Raw genomic sequence first — 12943 nt, 5'->3', positions numbered from 1 at the left:
CTCTTCCTAGGTGGTCTCCCATCCAAGTACTAACCAGGCACGACCCTGCTTAGCTTCCGAAATCAGACATCGGGTGTGTTCAGGGTGGCATGACCGTAGACCATGGACTGTGCCTCTACTGGGGCACAAACCCAGGACCTTCTGCATGTAAAGAAGACGCGCTGACCACTACACGTCCTCGTTCAATATTTAGTGCTTTTCTGCTTTTAATCAATTGCAGGAGAGGTAAACCCAATTAATTCCCAGAATAACAAAAAAAGATGACTTATAGGTAGTAGGGTAGCATTAATTTCTGTTTTCTAGCAGAGGATGGGAGACTCTCGTGCCTGGCGCGTGGTGAATCAGAGAGAATAAAGTACAAAAAAAAATTATACGATTAACTCATCAGACATATTCACAGCACGGTCTTGCTCTAGGACAATCTCTTTTATAATTTTAAAAGGCAGATGAAAAGTAGAAGCATTGCCTTGGGATTGCCAAAGAGGGTCACAGATAAAATGATGCCCCCATCATGTAGGAAGACCACCGCATCCTCTAGGCAGCCTGGATTCAGGGAACGCAAGGTGGAGGAGGGTACGACGCCAGCAGAGGTAGAGGACAGAGGGGCCCTGACACTCGACCGTGTCCATGGCCCCGTGGTTGTGACAGGGTCCAGGATGGTCCACTCGGAGCTTGCCCTTAAGTCGCTGCTTTTTGAAAGCTCCCCCGGCCCATTTCAGTCACCGTGTTCTCCAAAAGCCTATCCCATAATCTCCATTTGGGTCATTTGAGCTCTTTTTTCCAGCTCCATCCTCTCTTTTTCCTACAGGTGTTATGACTTTATGACGCTCCCTTGGTCGAATCCTACGGTATAAGCAATGCATCGTATCACAGCCCGCATTTACCGAGCGCCCAGGGTGCCAAGTCACTCTGCAGGACCGAGGAGAGAACAGAGAGCAAGACCGACATGGTCTGTGCTCACAGGAAGCTTCTAGACCACTGGGGAAAGCAAGCAAACAAACAAAAAGTAAACAAGCGAACAGATCAAATAATTACCAACTAGCCCTGGCTGGTGTAACATGCGGTGTTCTAACCGATAGCAATAGTAACTAATGAAATATAAATGAACACACAATTAACAAACCCATCCTTTTATACAGCCTAGTCCATAAAAACAGCGATCAGATATCAGAGATCTAACTGATGACTTCATATCAGCCCCACCGAACTGGGTAGCATTTCTAGATTGCGTTATATTCACTGGTGGGTTTCTTGTGTCTTAGGTTTGAGCCATTCTCATCATGGGGGCGGGGAGGAGCTCCAACCGCAACCCCTCCACCGGAATAGCAGTTGGTGTATTATTTGATGGGTTTAACTCTTGCCCCCAATATGTTGCAATGCTCCCGGCTGTAATTCATATTTCCTATGACTTGCTTGTCCACGTCGATTTCACCGTGTTCATTATTCGAATCCAGTGCGTTTCGCTTCATATGCCAACAGCGTTTTCCACCCCGTCTCATTTCCAATTGTTTTTCTTTCTTTCTTTCTTTTTTTTTTTTTCAATATTCTCTATCCATTTTCATCTAGGAATTTCATTTCCATCTCGGAGTCTCTTTGAACTCTACTCTTAACATTTCATTAGCATTTCGTCTCTGCTTTCTGTGAGTTTTCTCATGCGATTCAGGCGTTTTGAGATGACATCTCAAAACTTTTGAAACGACATCTCGAAACTTTTGAAACTCTGAGTTAATAAGTGCTTGCGATGCGTACAGTTCTTCAATTAAGAAAATGAACTCTCAGAAATGCATAAAAATAGTCATGCATTGCATTAGGTACAAAAGAGGATATTTCCTCAATGTTACCTTAAGTTGAATTTTAGAATACAGTAAATACATGTTCTTATATGCATACAATTTATGTCAATAGTCACTCTCTCTTTGCCTGTCTCTGAGTTAATGTCAACATTTAGAAATGACCACAACTGGTTTCTCCCAATCATTACATGCTTTGCATTTATTGGCTGGGCAATGATTTTCAACTCTGGCTGTACCTGAGACTCATATAATTTAAAACACAGCCATCATACTCCACGCCAGAGAAATCGAATAAAAATATTTATACGTGGATCCCAGCAATGGTATTTTATAAAAGTTCCCCAGGTGATCTTGATGTGAAAGCAAACAAACAAACAAACAAACAAACAAAACAAACAAACAAACAAACAAAAACAAAAAAAACACCAAAAAACAAAAAACCGCACCCAGCTATGTCTCGTTAAAACAAAACAAAACAAAAACAAACAAACAAAAACACCAAAAACCAAAAAACCGCACCCAGCTATGTCTCAGAGACACACTTAGAAGTGTTTTGGATACACAGCATATGAGATGTGCTAGGAAGAAAATAAAAACCATCGTGAGATGCGTATTCATCGTGACTTTTTTACTTTATGTATTTTCTGACACTTTAACATCTGGGGCCTTGCTGATCTCGGAGAGACCAAAGCCCATCTCTCCCAGTGATCTCCATTATCCAGCTCTCAGAATCCAGGCCCATCTCCATCCACACTGTGTACCCAAGGACCAGATCCCAGATAACCATAGAAAACTGCTGCGCTCCAGAGTCCAGCGAAATTATTCAGACCAACCTGTCCTAAGCCTTGGTGGCCTGCCTTGTCTACTTTTTTCCCTTTGGTCCTTCTGCCTCCTGACCCATCCTGGTACCTCTCTAGGTGGCCCTGCATGCTGTGGCATGCCTCCTGTTTTCCAGCATCTCTGTGTACAAACTTCTTCCTTCATGAGCATCGTTTTCATGTTTGCGTGTCTTACTGTATCCAATAAAAACAAATCCCGGATGCCCTTTAAGGCAATAGAGAAGGCTTCTCAGAAAAGGTGGTATTTATGCCAACACCTAGAGACCGAAAGGGAGATAGCTTTGAAAAAGAAGGAACAAAACATCCGGAAAGACAGATCCCCACAAGGCAATATCCTGAAAATTAGATGCCACAAGAAACCAGAAATAAAATGACATAATTGTTCTCTCTGTTTTTTGTTTTTTTTTTTTTAAGTTGTTAAATCTAGTAAGAAAGATAACTAAACAATGAATTCTGAGTTAAGGAGAAAGCGAGGCTAATTTCTTTGATGAGAATCCGTGAACTTCAGAATCTCTTTGGTATGAGTATGCACAGCCTGCTTTAACACAGTCGCGCATTATTATATGACGTCGTTTTGGTATTTCAAACGCATGTTCATTTTTGCTTACGTTTCTCGTGTATTTTCGCCTCTCCTTTCTTCGTTGTTGTTACCATGTGTATCCCGTAAATAGCTCACGGTCGAATTTTGCTTTTAATCTAATCCGAGCCTGTTTTGTATAAAAGATGACAATCTATTTTCAAGTAGAGCTTTATAACCTACGTTCGGTCTTATTTCTGTCAGTGGATGTGGCCCATCTATCACTTGAAAGAGTCTTTATCTTATACCGCCTCAGGCTCTCAAGATAAAATTGTGGGCCATTCCTCCATGTTGGAGCTCACGCCCAGGAGAGAGAAACTGAGGGGATCGGGTAGAATTAAGATCAGGTAAAGATAATATCTGGAAACAGCGCCTCCCTCTCCGAGGCCATTTATAGGGGTCTTCCTTCTTTCCTCTGCTTCTCTGATTGTCCATCCCTCCCCTGGCCCCGCTCCCACCTGCCAACTGCCTTCCCACGCGCTACCCATCTCTTCCTTCCAGGCTTCCCTCCTCCCCATTGCTCTCACGATGAACCAAACTCGAAAGCAAAACCTCGCCGATGAGTTCACGAGCTGAAGCTTCCTAGGTAACAGGTCATCGATTAAGGGGACCGTGTCACGTGGTCTAAGATATTTCTCAGTCAAAGGTCTTTGCTGCTGGAAAAATAGGAAGATGGGAGTCAAAATCTGGGGGGACTCAAAAAACTCTTGAAGCCCTTAGAAAAATCTCATGTTACATCCTGGCCCCCCATTTCTCTCCCTGGAGATTGCCCCCCACAAATGCTTTCTCTGAAACATCAAGCCTGTTCTGGTGGGTGAGGGATCTTCAGCGTTTATTATTTATTTAGCACCTTCACACTTCTTGAGGGACATTGCAGCCACTAGCCTCATCCCAGGGTGGGGGCGTCCAGCTCAAGGAAGTATTCGTCCATTAGCACCTGGCCTGTCCCAGTAACTGAACCTCCGAAGTCCTCGGCTTATGATACCTCTCACGGGATGTCAGCATGGGCTGCAGGCTCTGGGTTTTATTTACCCAGACTTGAGTTCAAAGCCACACACCTTACCATTTATGATCTCTGGGACCTTGTGTGATTCCTTTAAAGCTACAGGTCTCATATTTTAAAAGAAAGTATGTGACCTCTTGTGTTGTTTTGAGATGAAATGAAATAATATCGGCCTCCTGCCTGGCTCCATGCTGACTGTGATCATTATGACACGATAGTACTCAGTTTTCTGTAGCGACCAAACGACTCTGCTATCTAAACAATCTTCACACCAAGGACATCTAAGGAAATGATTATTTTAATTTTTTAATTATTATTTATGCTTACAGCACCTGGGCTTCTTAGGTGGTCTCCCATCCAAGTACTAACCAGGCCCGACCCTGCTTAGCTTCTGAGATCAGACATCGGGCTTGTTCAGGGTGGCATGGCCATAGCCCATGGACCGTGGCTCCAATGGGGCACGAACCCAGGACCTTCTGCGTGTAAAGCAGACGTGCTAACCGCTACACTGTGGAACCACGTCCTTGATTTTTAAAATGAAGTTTATTCAGTTAAAAACATTTAAAATAGGTATTATGTCACATTGCAGAGTACCACAGAACCAAGAGAATCAGCTAAGACCTTGAAGAATAGCGTTGGGTGCTACAGCCTACTCGCTACACAGGCCACCGTTTGAAAACTTATTTTTAAAACTGGGCAAAGTACAAAGGGAAATAGTTCAATGAGTTTTAAGCAGTGTGATCACATGGGACGTAAATTCAGTATATATGAATTTTCAAGAGACTCTATCAGGACAAGGCAGAGAGCATTTGAGAGCGAAAAAAACTAGAATTTCTAGGAACTTTCATCTCAAGTCGGTTATATATACACAGAAAGACTAAAGCTGAGAAAGAAGCTCGCTTGGCCTGATGGGCTAAGACGGGGAATGTGGTTGCTCGAGGGCCTGTTCAGATCTGAAACACATAAAGAAGCATTAGAATCAGAGATTGGCCCCCCAAGTTGGTAGAGGAGTAGACCTCTTTGTCACTGTACAGCTCCATTTAAAGCTGCTCCTCCAAATCTAAACCGTTTATGAAAACAAATCTATTTTGTCTGACGTCTTAGTCTAAATCTTACGTTTAAATCGATAGGCAAACATAAAAGATTTCACGCAGGAAGTTACATTGTCATTTCTCACCTGACCGAGGAGAAGGAACGAAGACTGGGAGAAACGGTTTATTTTTTTAATGCTGATCTTGCAATATTCTTATGCTGATCTTTTTTGCGATCCCAATTTTCAGTTATGTCATTCAGAAAGCATCATCTTACCGGATTGGTTTAAACCAAAACGATGAAACGACAGCTGCCCCTCAAACGCTTCGCAAGTTATAATCAGTACCGAAGTTAGATAATATATCAAAGGACACTCTGTCTTTTTATGACGATATAAAGAGGAGAGAGTGAACACCTCAGTGTCCACAATACTTTGGATATGATAAGACCGAACACACCCCCACCCCAACCACTTTTTCCAATTTCCATTTCGAAGGTGGTACGTGGATGCTTTGTAATCGGTGCTGGGATGGTTTTTTTTTTTTCCTCCCTGACGTTCACTTGCCAAGAATATCATTATGAGATTCTGCAGTAACAAGCATTCTTCTGTTCAAATTTATATCAATTAGTTTAGGACAGTAATTCAATTGGATGGCCTACTGGACAGTCGACCTTTTTCCTTCTCTTTCAGCCAAAAGCAATTTTTTTCATAGGGAGCCTTGGAAAGAATTGCTGTTTTAATAATTAGTTATTGATCACGGCCAATGCCATGGTAAGCACCATCGGATTAGGCAGAGACCAGCAAATCGGGAAGTGGGGGTTCCCTTTGTCAAGATTATGGGGTGCCGGAGGGTGGGGGTGGGGGTAGGGAAGCAAAGCACTGACAGAATAAGAGATCAAAACTCGCTTAATTAGGGACGTTTTCATCTTCGATGAGGATTCTTTTCATTTGCAGAAGTAGAAGTCAATCTTTCACCTTGGATAGATTCAACACCGAATTATATAAAACTCCTGAACTAATATATAGCAATTTAATCTTATATCTCCATTTAAAAACACTGCGAGAGACCAGATAGGAGTTAAGTAGACTTGGAGACCACAAAAAATAGCTTTAAAACAACACCATACAAAGTTATTTTGATAAATTAACCCTGCTTTGGCCAACATTTTTGCCTCGCCACCATTAACCCCCATGCCCTGAAATGCCCATTAGAAACCATTTGGACACAAGCATGAAGAGACCATAACAATTATAGACAGTAGCTTTAAAAGTATAATTGACTTTTCTGAGTGCTAATTTAAGCATCACTTTAGGGCTGCATAAAAATCTTCACATATGAGCCACTTAATGGAAGGAGAAACTTAAAAGAATGATTTGATTGTACTTTGAGGGGGGAGAAATGTTTCCATTAGTTGTATGATCTCTTCCTAGAATAGAAAAAAAAAAAAAAAGCACTGAAAATGTACAGCAAAGTGACAAAGAAGTCACTCACAACTTCTGGTGAGTTTGAAGGTGGGTACACCCCATGCTTATGCTGACAAAGCGAGAGGTTTTTAAGTTGAAATCAACCAGCTCCATGATAGAGTGACGATGATGTAGAACTACTTTTTAAAATAATATTATTTTGAAAATGAATATGTGGATACAGAGATGAATTAAGTCACTTGACTCTAGGGGGTCACCCCAGGAGCGGGGTGGGGGGACACATCTCCACTAATTTTGCATCGAATTTCAGACAGTTCTGATGGTTCAAAAGCGTAGAATCACATTCAAATGTTGGGACTGTTTTGGGGTCCATAGAAAAAAGAGATATATGACATTTAACTTGCTGTCACCAAAGGCCCCCTAGAATCAGTTACTTCCATCTTTACGGAAAACGCTCAAATCAAATCTGAACAATGATTTCATTGAGATGTCGAAGAAAAGAACAAATAAATCTCGGATTCTTCACAGCCCCGATTCAAGGCATCTCCTGGCTTCTTGCTCATTTCAGATCCTATGACGTAAGAACTGCCAATCTCTAGCGGTGTGACAATATATCCTGGAATTCTTAGACGGTAAAGCAGCTGCAACGATCACATTTACTGCCTCGATTTTTTAATGTCAGCCTGAACTTACAGGTTGAAAAGAAATTGTTGGTCATCGAGAGACTGATGTATATTGCTCTATATACTAATTACATGCTTCTCAAGAAAAACAGCTCAGCACTATTTGTTCATGTGTAAGAGATTTTTTTTTTTTTTTCAATTTTAAACAGAAAACATCCATGTGTGAAAAGCTGTGGGCTTCAACCGAAGTGAGTGTATAGGCTTGGGTGACCTTTAACGAGCTGGCTAACCTTGGACTTGTCACGTCAGCTCCCTGGTCTTCGTTCACGTCTATAAAACGAGTGTGTTTTCACAACTCTCGCTATGCAACCTGAGCCTCACCGGAGAGCATGTGAGAAATGCAGAGTCGTAGGCCCCTCGCCGGACTGATGGACTCAGAATCTACATTTTAAGGGAGAAGCTGGACTTTTACAATCACTTCCAGCTCTGTTTTTTTTGGGGGGGAAGGGGAAGAAAATGGCTTAAATTTAAAAGAACAGCCCAACACGTCTGTATTGTGTGTGTGTGTGTGTGCGTGTGTGTGTGTGTAATCACTTCTAAATGCCTCTTATGTGCAGACTCCATGTGGACTCTCATGTTTAGCTAAACAAATGTGCCCTGAGATAGCGCAAAATGAGATGAGGACCCTCGTTCTGCTGTGTCGTTGGTGTGACTCAGAAATTTCTCGCCGGCGTCGCGGTGCAAAGAATTTGAAAACCTCTTTATCGCTAGATTTCATCTAAGCTCATATCCAAATTAGGAAAGTACCAGAAATAAATAATCTTATCTGTCTTTTTTTTTTTTTTTTTGTCTTCCTGCATCACCTGATCTGTCAAGTCTGTCTTTAGTAACCCTATGGCAAGCTGACAGCTCCCCACACCCCATATCCGGATGGGTGGGGACAGTCACCCCCACCCCTCGGAAGATTCACGTACAGTAACTGCTGGGCTGCGAGCAGAGGATAAACAATAGAAAGCTGTCAAGCCCGACAGCCAGGCCTGGATGGATGAGCGCCGAGCTGACAGCAAGGACCTCAGAGGCTAAACTGTTTTGCTAGAACTAATTAAACAGATGAAATTATTACATGAATATGCAGATGTTGTTTATATTTTACCATATGGTATTATTTCAGGTAATAACTCGCAGGAGAATCCGTTCGTCTCATCAAGAGGAAATGGGTTGAAAAGAAGGCCCCGCGTGTCACCTTACGGTTGCTAGGCAGACGCCGATAACGCAGGTTGCGTCTCTGAGTCGTGGGGAGCGTTCGGGCTGGATCCCCCTGACACACGGGAAGTAGTGGAGGGTGTGCGGGGTGACGGGGGCTGCATGAGGAGACCCGAAATGGCTACAGCTTCCATCCTCATGTGGAAGCACGCCCAACAGTGGACTTCTCGCCCATCTAGAAGATGCAGGCTCGTGGCACACGGCTGCAGCCTGCGTCCCCTCCAACACTCGGGAGTATGACCGTCCAGCCAGGCAACTGATTTGCAGAGTCACGCATCAGAACGGAGCCTCCCCGATGATCACGCCCTCCAAAGCTGCCACAGTCGGGGGCGGGGGCCGATGCACTCAGGCCAAGTGAGTAAACATAAGCAAGTCAGAGCAGACACCCAGACGGTGCCTGCCTGTCCCTATTTGACCCTACCTGCTCGGGCCTTCCACACCTCCAGTGATGCTTCCCATCAAGCCCTGTGGCCCATATAACTTCTTATCCCTCATCACGCATGAAAACCTGTAGCTTCTGCCCAAGACTTCAGCATTTCTAACTCTCTCTGTCACTCACCCTCAGGCCACCCTGGGCTCCACTGTCAACAACTATGTCTGAATTCAGATCTGAGCGAGCCCCTCCCTGGCTTACGAGCTGCCAACAACCTGTCACCACTGGTGTCCGCCCCAAACCCAGCTCGCCCACCTGCTCTGCTCAGCTATTTCTAATCTACGTTCTCCCCAAACCAAATGCGTTTCACGCTGCAGTCTAGGCTGCTTTCGAGGCCACGCCTCTTCCCTGGAATGTTTCTCCGCTTCCTCCTCCTCCTCCTAGCCAACAGCTAATCACTGTCACCTTGGCGTCGAGATCAGTCGTAATGGTGGTTACGATTTTAAAGGAAACGGAACCATCTTACCAGCCCCCACTCCACCCCCCAAAAAATCCTGCATTATTTACTTCTTTGAGATAATTGGGCTCACGAGTCTTCTGAATTTTTGCGCCTCCTTCTCCACGCGAACACATACATACCTACGTAAAGCCTTTTTTACAGACGTGGGGTCCTGTTAGTCATTCCACTTGACAGCCGGCTCTTGTCACTTAATGTCATGGACATTATCTAGATCAAAAGGTAGGAATAGGACACATTCTTTTCCATGCCGCGGAGTTAATATTTCATACTGCATCATTTACTAAACTATTTTGCTATGACTGAAGACTCAGGGTTTTTTTTTTCTTTTGTTTGTTTTTTTGTTGTTGTTGCGGTTGTTCTTTCCTTATATTTTTCTTTCTTTGCAAGTGAAAATAACGCTGTTGCAAATTTTCTGCTACGGAAGTCCTTACATACTGTTATTTCACGAGGATCAATCGATTCCCCAAAGGGAAACTGCTGAGTTTAAAGGAACGTGTGCCTTTACATTTAATAGCTATTTCCATATTGTTTCCCCAAAATGGTAATAATAATCTATACTTCCGTCAATAATACATGAGGGTGCCATTTGCCCACATCCTTTGTACTGTTATATTTGCCCATAAGAACGATAGAAATGTCTCATTTTTGTTAGTCTTTCCTTGGCTCTGAGAGAAGTTTATTGTCTCAGGATTTCACTGAGATTTTACTGAAATTTTACAAAGGATTTCCTCTTCCATTTTCCTATGAAGATGTTTGTCTCCCCTATAAATCTGTAGGACTTCGTAGACTACTTCTTTGTTTGTCATATGTATTGCAAATATCTCTTCCCAGACAATGTCTGTTTTTCTTCAGAGTTTCTTGGTTTCTTAAATCTTTTGAAAGAGACTTTTCCCACACTTAAGTCATTCAACTATCCATTGAATGTTTAACGTGTTTATTCTTATACTTCTTTTTCTTTTGGAAACTTTTCTCGGCTAGTTTCAATATTTATTTTTCCACGCGAAATTCACATTTCTTCTGTCACAATCTTTCCTCGTCCTCCAAAAAATGGATTGGCATTCTAATTAAAATTATATCAGTGTTATATAGTAACTTGAAAACATTTGCTATTCTAGGATCTTGTATAATAAAAGTATTCTCAACTATTCTTTCTAACTTGTTTTTTGTTTTCGATCTTCGATAAAATTTTGAAATTTCTTCACATAAATCCTATGACTTCTTGTTAAAATTTTTCTTGGAATTTTACTTTCTATTGTATTATTGCGACTGCATTTGTTTGCACATTGCGGAGTGACCAGCATCTCAGCTTCTTCTGGGCCCATGGAGGACACTCAAATTGTCTTTTGAAATATATTGCGCTTTGTAAACTGTAAAGTGATTTAATGATGGTGCTCGGGAAGATGGTGATGCATATAAGCCTACTTACCATCTAATAATTTATTTCGGTTTTGTTTTAATTCGCTTAGTCATATAGTGTAGAGAATTCGGAAACTCCTTCCATGTTCTCAGCCTTCCTATCTGATTGTGAAAATCTTCAGGGCCGGGAAATCATTATATAAAGGAATAGTTTTTATTTTTGGAATCAGACAATATGGATTTGATGGTCGGGCTCGACAAAACAATTTCAAGTAAAAAAAAAAAACGCATCAATGAAATAACAAGGCCAACTTTCGAATGGCACACCACGCAAAAACCAAAGTCCCTGAGCAAAGAGGAATCTTCTCGAACGTGTTGAAGGGTGGAGCAAGTGGCCAGCCCCAGAGAGGCATCCGTGGAGGGCTACGCTAAGTCGCCAGGGCACTTCTAGTTTTCATATTATCTCATTTATTCTTTCTAGGTGTCCCCAGTTCACGGACAGATTATTTCCAAATAGTGGTTTAAAAAATGTTGTTCATGACATTGTTCCTGCGAGGGATGTGTCGTGTTGCCAGGACAGACCCCAAGAAGCTGTTGGGTGAACACATAACGGAGTCATGATGCTAAGACCTCTAGCCACGTGGCGCACCCAGGACCTGTTTTCTGGTCGTAGGGGACCCCGGAACAAATATTGGGGTAGACACCTCTGTCAGTCAAACAAAAGCAAGAGGATAGATGTGTTTGTGTGTGTTGGGAAGGCGGGGATGTATTTATGTTGGTTTATGGGATTGCAAGACTGGCCCAGCCGATGTTTTGGGGGCAGGGCGGGGGGCTGGAATCTCAGACAAGAGCTGGTTTTGTGGACCTGAATCCAACATCGCTAGGACAGGCCAGCAGGCCGGAGACACAGGTAGGCTCTTACGTTGCAGTCTGCAGCCAGGATCCCTTCTCCCGCCACCCCCCAAGAACTTCACTCAGGCTTTGCTCTTAAGGCATAATTAGATGAGTCCCACCTACATCATCCGAGAGGGCTGCCTCCTTTACATTGTTAGTCACATCTAGAAAATACTTTCATGGCAACATCTATGCTTGTTATTTGACCAAACAGCTGGTCTGGTCACCGTGGCCTCGCCAAATTGCCGAGTAAAATGAAACCTTCACACAGTGTTTGTCTCCCGCCCCATTCCACGATCTCTGACCATCTTACCCAGGTCCCAGCGTTGCCAGAGAGTCTAGTTTTTTAAGGAAAAGCTAGAATGCCAGATTTTTATGGGAAATTTCCCAATAATGAGACACCCTGGAAGGTTCGAGACTGCTTTCCTAACTTTTTTCTTTGCCATCTCTTCTTTTTCTGTTATTCTGAGTTCTCACATCGTCTAAAAGTTTAGCGTTTGCACAGTGTCATCAGCCAGCCTCCGGGGACGGGGACAGTCTGGGGAGAAGGGGAAGAGGGAAAGGCACTTTATACCAACGGCTCATTTGTGCAAAGGCAGGTGTTTCTAAGTTAGAGATTTTTTGCAAAATCTTTTCCCTTATACCATGGTCTGGTGGTCTTTGCCACACCTGTAGGGTTTGTAAATTAGGCTCTTTTTTTCTTTTTTTTTTTTTTCCATAAGACCTCATTCATATTGAAACATCTGCTAAGTGTTCCTGGAGGCATTCATTGTCTCTAGACCACAAACTTAAGGATCAGTGATGACAGAGGTCCTCCAGCACCACGACCCTAACAGGAGGTCCTCAGGGAATGATCACAGAATCCTAATCAGACCGGCTTTCAAAAGGGGGCTGGAACTGGAAGCCGTTGTCTACTCGGGAATTATTTCTACAAGCAGAGATGTTTTCATGTCTTTATTTATGTTTAGTAAGGAAAATAGCCAAGCCATTCAGGATGGAAAGCATCTTAGCGACTCTAGGGAGTAGCCTCCTTCCCTGCATAAGATTCACCTGGGGGCTCGGTTAAGAATGCATATCCCTTGCCCTCATACACTTTCGGTGGGATTGCGAATTGGTACAGCTGCTATGGAAAACAGTCCCGAAGTTTCTCAAAAAATTTAAAGTGGATCTACCTTTTGACCCAGCAATTGCACTTCTGGGTGCAATCCAAAGAAAACCACAACAGTGATTCGTAAAGATCTATG

The 12943-nt window shown here is 43.0% G+C and overlaps 1 pseudogene; it reads right to left on the bottom strand.

Moving 5' to 3' along the window:
* Positions 1-4532: 4532 nt before the first annotated feature.
* Positions 4533-4648, bottom strand: LOC112472819 (annotated as a pseudogene).
* Between the last annotated feature and the right edge of the window lie 8295 nt (positions 4649-12943).

The sequence above is a fragment of the Pteropus alecto genome, unplaced genomic scaffold (assembly GCF_000325575.1).
Source record: "Pteropus alecto unplaced genomic scaffold, ASM32557v1 scaffold59, whole genome shotgun sequence".
NCBI lineage: Eukaryota > Metazoa > Chordata > Mammalia > Chiroptera > Pteropodidae > Pteropus > Pteropus alecto.
Note: the sequence above shows the minus strand (reverse complement) of the source record. Positions and strands in the feature narration are given on the sequence as shown.